This window comes from Gossypium arboreum, chromosome 10 (assembly GCF_025698485.1).
Source record: "Gossypium arboreum isolate Shixiya-1 chromosome 10, ASM2569848v2, whole genome shotgun sequence".
Taxonomy (NCBI): Eukaryota; Viridiplantae; Streptophyta; class Magnoliopsida; order Malvales; family Malvaceae; genus Gossypium; species Gossypium arboreum.
Genome location: NC_069079.1, coordinates 42,332,035 through 42,338,741, shown reverse-complemented (window position 1 = coordinate 42,338,741; position 6,707 = coordinate 42,332,035). Strand labels below are relative to the sequence as shown.

General features: G+C 28.3%; 1 long non-coding RNA gene across 1 annotated transcript; it reads right to left on the bottom strand.

Annotated features, from left to right (window-relative positions):
• Nucleotides 1–513: 513 nt before the first annotated feature.
• Nucleotides 514–1,179, bottom strand: LOC128282501 (uncharacterized). The gene is made up of 2 exons (XR_008272782.1): nucleotides 925–1,179; nucleotides 514–842 (listed from the first exon to the last, which is right to left on the bottom strand). It is a non-coding gene; the product is annotated as an uncharacterized LOC128282501 (long non-coding RNA).
• Between the last annotated feature and the right edge of the window lie 5,528 nt (nucleotides 1,180–6,707).

The following is a 6,707-nucleotide window of genomic DNA, read 5'->3' as shown; positions in this document are numbered from 1 at the left end:
AATATTTTATTAAATTGATCCAGTAGGATTAAAAAAGATTAATGTAACATGGTAAATAGTTTTACCGCCAGTAGATCTGAGACAATTGGTCCAAAACAGGATGAGTTAAGGCTAATTTCTCCATAGTATCAGCTAGCTATTTGAAATTGTATGGTGAAAACCATTAGCAACCATTTCAGCGTTTTCCAAACCTTTCTCTGCTATCTCCATACCCGGTTTATGAGCTTGGTTTTAACACCACTGTCTTCATCTATACTTTCACTCTAAATCCAACCTTTACATCATGTTTGCTTGCAGTCGGTAGCTAGTAGAGTGGCCATTTCTAATATTTCCAGCATCCCTTTTGATGAACTTACCTCATTTTGTTTGATATTTTTTTAAAGCTAATGATCAACATCTTATCTGTGTTCTATCACATCATAATTAAAACTAATTATTACGAGAAGCATAACAAATGTTTAATTATTAACCTCAACTACATATCTTAGATTAGTGGCAAAAACTCAAATCAGGGAAAAAAAAAAAGCATATAAATAAATACTAAGGTTGGAAGCTTTACAGCTCATAAGTAAATATTACAATATATGTAACATTATATTTAAGCAGGATTGAAAAAAAAAATTACAACAGAAATTCACAAGTCATCGTATCTGATAGCCATTAAATTGGGTTGTCCTGGTAATGCTTTCTTTCTTCCTAGTAACAGTGTGATGGATGAGGACAGTACTTTCCCCTGGGTGGATTATGAGGAGGACCACTACCGCTTGGTGCATGACAAGAAGGATGATGTGCAGGACATGGAGGCGGTTTTACTTGGCCAAGATTTCTATATTTCTCCATAACTACAATTTTAACCCCCAAAACCAACACTCAGAAAGAGATGAGATTTAAGTAATTAATAAAACTTTTATATATACAACTTACCAATTACGGGAGTGTTTGTGGTTGAAGATGGAGGCAAGAGTAGTGAAAGTGATAGCAGTATGACTAGTATGCAAAGCATGGAGAACATATTATAGTCCTGGAGAGAGAGAAATTGATCAGACTGGGTTGTGATTATTTAAGAGGATAAACATCACTTTGGAACTCTATCCTTTAATATATCAGTAAACTGCTAACTATTTCGGATTTGGACTCCAACAGTTGGGTCTAGTTAGTTTATTATTATTTTCACCATTCTTCCTTGAAAATTCATTGCTCCTGTTTCCTTTAATTATTTCAACAAAATTAAAACGGTTTGTTATATATAAATCTATATAACTTGAGTTAATCACATAATATCACTTCTTTAGCATCATACTAAATTAGTAAAAAATATGAAATTAATAATTAAGTGTTGGAGGGATCATTAAAACCTTTGGAAATTTATTGAAAAAGATTAGCTTCATCAGTATTTTAACTTGCAATATTTAATTGATGTTTATTTAAATAAAATATTTGATATGTTATTTGATTTTATGTTCTTAGCTTTTAATTGTTATGGGTATTTAATAACTTATATCATTTACCTTTTGTATGCTTTAATATTGGATGATTTCATATAAAACATGTAAGTAATGTTGGGATGATAAATGTTTGATTAAATACCATTAAAAAATACATTAAAATGAGGATACCATTTCACGGCCAAAATAATAATAGTAAGGAACCTTAAGTATTTTAGATTTTTGCCTTTCAGTCCTTAGAATCTTTGGTTATTTCCTTTAAATTCATACTTGTTTATATTTTAATATGTTATTATGTATTAAATTATTTGACATCTATATTATTGTTGTTGTATGTTTGTACTTAGTAACAGTTAAATTTACCATGATCATTAATATCTTATTACTTTTTATCATAATTATTTGTCACCCATTCGTAAACTGTGTTTAAACAAATTTCGAAGTGCATAAAGTAACATTTTTATTTAACAGAGGTAGTGAATGATTTCTGTACAAGCCCAATTTTGGGCTCAAAATCCCCAAACCCAAACTAAACAAATAACCTACCCATAAACCCAACAGACCCAAAACCCACTAAAGACCCAAACAAATTAAAACCTAGCCCAACCCAAAACAATTAACAGCCCAAATGCAAGAAGGAAAAGAAAACCCTAAAATTTTCACCCTAGGTCGCCCCCTAGGCCACTTGCACTGCCACCACCTGCTCCCACCGACAGCTCAAATCAACCGCCCAAGCTGCACCTGCAATGCATTAAACAGAAATGACAGAAGCAAGAAAAGAGAATGTTGAATCCGGCTATATATAGCCAAACAGAATGCAAACCGGGGGGGGGGTTCCTTTTTTAGTTCTAGATTTTCTTCCCTTTTTTAAAAATAGAAGAGGCAAATAACATCACAAGGCTTGGATATACTTCAAATCGCAAGGAATACAGAAAGACCGAAACCAAGGTCTATTTATTTCTTTTTTTTTTTCTCTCTTTTTTCCGAATTTACTTGCATATATTATTCTTACTCTAGTAAAATAATACATATATACTCATTAAAAAATATAATAAAAAATATAAAAAAAGGAAAAAAATTACCTGAAGCACGGTGGCAGGCACGGCGAATGACATGACGGCGATCGGCCCGCTCCTCGCCAGATTCTGGTACCTGCAGAAAGAGAAGAGAGGATTAGAAGTTTTTTTTTTTAGAAGAGGAGAAAGGAAATGAAATAAAAAAAATAATTAGTTTATATAGGCCGGCAAAACGCACTGTTTTGCCCGGCCCTTTTAAATCCAGAAACGGCGCCGTTTAGGCTCGACCCGAAGACCCGACCTGGCTGAAAGAGATCCGCGTGTTTTCTATCTGATGGGCTATTTATGCCCGTGGTCCTTCCATGTTTTTCACTCTTTTAATTTAATCCCTTTGTTATTCTTCTTTTGTTTTTAAATTTTGACCACATAAACTTTCCCGATTTTCAAATCGGTCCTTAACACATGGGCGCCGGATGACGGACACGTGTCCAGAGGCTGGAATTTTTGCCTAATAGTCCTCAAACTTCGCGCATATTTTCAATTTTACCCCGCTATTTTATTTTATTATAGTTTTCACCTCAAATTTCGTTTTTATTCCAATTAAACCCTAATTCATTTTGATTTTAATTCTTTTTATTTTCATTTATGTATTCATTTTATTATTAATTCATTTCATTGAGGTATTTAATCTGTCATTATTATCTTATTTATTGTATCATTTTGCTTAATACTTATGTATATATATCATATAGTATTATTAATAGTTTTTATTTTTGTTAATGTGTTAGTATGATACGTATGCGTATTCTTTCAATATATTATATCCCATACTATGCATATACATATTAACATTATTATGTATGTTTTAAATATTATACCTATACATATATTTATATATCATATTGTGTACATACTTTTAATATTATCACGTATTCATTTTAATACATATGTATATATATATCACGTATATTTCTTCTTAGTAGATACTATATATATAAGTTCTGTTTTATGTATGACGCATATATGTTTCAATATCTAAATATATATATTATATATATACCTTTAATATTACCGTATATCTATTTTAATATATGTGTATATATAGTTTTGCATAAAATCTTTAATCATTTTCTAACATTATTATTATTTAATATATGTGTATCGTACATACATCCTTATAATATTCTGTTTTCCCATATGTTACGTCTATATTTTATTTTTCTTTATATAACTATATTGTGTATTAATATATCTACCTAGCATTATTCTACTATTATTATTTTTTCTAATATATACTATGCATATATCTTTAAATATCATATAAAATATATATACATTTTATATATCATGTTTTTGTTATACCTATTTTATACATGTGTATATTCTTTATATAGTATTATTATTATTTTATATATGTCATATATTATTGTACTTAATATTTTACTCGCTTATTACTTTATTTTAATATTATTTATATCATTATTATTCCTACATTTTCACCTATCACCTTTTAAAAATACTTGTTTTATTCTTTCTTCACTCACATCATATGTCATTTATTCATACCCGTACATATATACAATTTCATGCATCATTTCTAAACTATACCATATATATACTACTATTACATATCTACTTATATAATTGCTAATAGTTGTTTTCAATATTATGATTATTTCTAATGTATGAATTATGTATTTACCCTTAATACTATATATTATATATTCTCATTATTATCATTACTTTTATCATTATCATTAATCTTTATTATTTGACATATTATTGTTATTGTCATCACTTTCTTCCTTTCTCACTATCATTGCATTATTATTACCTTTTTTACCTATTTTCTCATTACTTAGTTATTTACGTGTCTTATTCATTCAAATTTTCATTATTATTACGTCTTAAGCATTATGTTTATTCATTTGTTCATATGTGTCTCAATATATTTACAAACTTACATTATTTGTCATTATTATTATCACCTCCGTTATGATTGTTATGCTTATTAATCCTGCGATTTATTTCTCACTTCACCATGTGATTATGATTACATTGGTCCTTCATTCAACACTTGTAATTGTGCTTTCTAAAATAAAACATGCTTCGTATTTAGACAATTCGAAACAATCGCGCCCTAACTTACTGGGTTTCGATTTTTCTTATTTAACCTAAGTGCGAGATACCTCTTTTAATCACAATACGAGTCTAAAAAATGCTTATTTTCGGAGCTTCGAGGTGTGGTGCCCTAACTTACCGGGTATGACATTTTGATACCTCGAAATAAGATCTTTTGAAAATAAAGGCAATGTTCGGTGTTCGAAAATTCGAGGAAACGTGCCCTAACTTACTGGGTTTCGATTTTCCTCGTTCACCCTAACTAACCGAATATCCTTTTAAGTTAAAATACATCGATTTTAAATAAAAGGCAAGCTCATTCTCAGAAGTTCGAGATGCCATATCCTAACTTACTGGATATGACGTGTCGTTATCTTGAGACGAGAATGTCTTTAACATTTTAATGTTGTTTTGCAAAAGAGGGATCGTATTTCAAATTCTTTCAAGTCTTCAAATTTTCGACACTAAGACACTAATTAATCAACTAGATACCAATTTTGGGCGTATCGAGGGTGCTAATCCTTCCTCGTGCATAACCGACTCTCGAACTCATTTTCTGATTTTCGTAGACTAAAGAAATTATCGTTTTAGTAAATTTTAACTTTTATTAAAATGATTAATTTGAGGTGACCCGATCCCACCTCATCAAAAAGGGATTGGTGGCGACTCCCGTTCTTTCATTCACAAAATTTAAGTCGATTCCCATTTCAAAAAAAAAATGATTACGACAATTTCACCCATCTCCATTCAAGAGGAATGTCCTTTTAAAATCAAATTTTTATCCCAAAAATAAAATTCAATATTTTTAGTGTTATTCAAAGATTATAGGAGAGTTATGATCATTTTTAAATAAAATATAATTTACTCTAAAATGTAAATAAATAATTTTTTATGTTATCGGATCATAATTAAATATGATTTTAAGTGTGATAAGGGTGCTAAAATTTTCTTCGCGCATAATCAACTTTTTTATTCAAATTTTTCTTGGGACTTTAACGCAAGCTGAAAATTATATTTTCTGAATTATATTTTTTATTTTTTAAAAGACGATATTATAGGTGTTCAGTCACGCTTAACAAAAAGAAAATCAATGACAACTTCTTATCTTATTAAAACCCCATGTTTTGTAAAAATTAAAATTTCCATATATTTGAAGAATTCATCAAGCTGAATTTTGAATTTCAACCAGACTCCACTGGGGATGACTTTAAGACCGAGCCAATAATATTAAACATTATGTTATAAGAAAATTTTAAATTACTTGATCAAATCTGTATTTAATTGTCATCCCTAAACTTTTTTTTTACCTCATGCATATTTTCATGTTCTAAAATAAATTTCTAACTATTATTTCTTTAAAAGTACTCATGGGTGAAGCTTAAACATAGTCTTAACGTATTTTATGTTTGTTTAAGTTCGACTTAACCTAAAATGTAAACCTAAAATTTTACCTAAACCCGCCTATATTTGTAAAAGACTAACCCAAGTTTATTTTAGGCCTACCTATATTATTTTTTTAAAATATATATATTATATTATTTTAAAATTTAATAATTTTATATATTTTTATTTATTAAAATTTTATTTAGTCATCTTAACATTAATTTAATGTTTACGTTAGAGTAGTATTATATAGGTAAAGGTGTAAAAAGTCCTCAAACTTTTTCAAAAAAAAAAAACAATTAAGCCCTCCTTTCTTTTGCACTAAATTGACAACTTGATCTTTCAAAATGCATCAAAAAGAATCTCAAACTTCTTTTAAAAAAAGCAATTAAGACTCTACTTGAACTTTCAAAATGCATAAAAAGACCTCAAAATTTCTCAAAAAGCAATTAAGCCCATGCCCTTATTAAAAATTATAAAAGATTATAAATAATAAATAATAAATTTTAGAAAAATTATTAAATTTTAATAAAATATAAAAATTTAAAATTTATTAAAATTAGAATTTTTTATAAAAATTGTAAAAAATAAAAATTGTAAAATTTTATAAAATCATAAAAATATAAAATGCATCAAAAGTCCTTTAACAATTAACTTTAACTGTTGATCATTAAAGTTAACGACCGCTAGTTATTTTTCAATTAAAGTCATCACTGTTGTAACACAAATGACATGTGGTGAA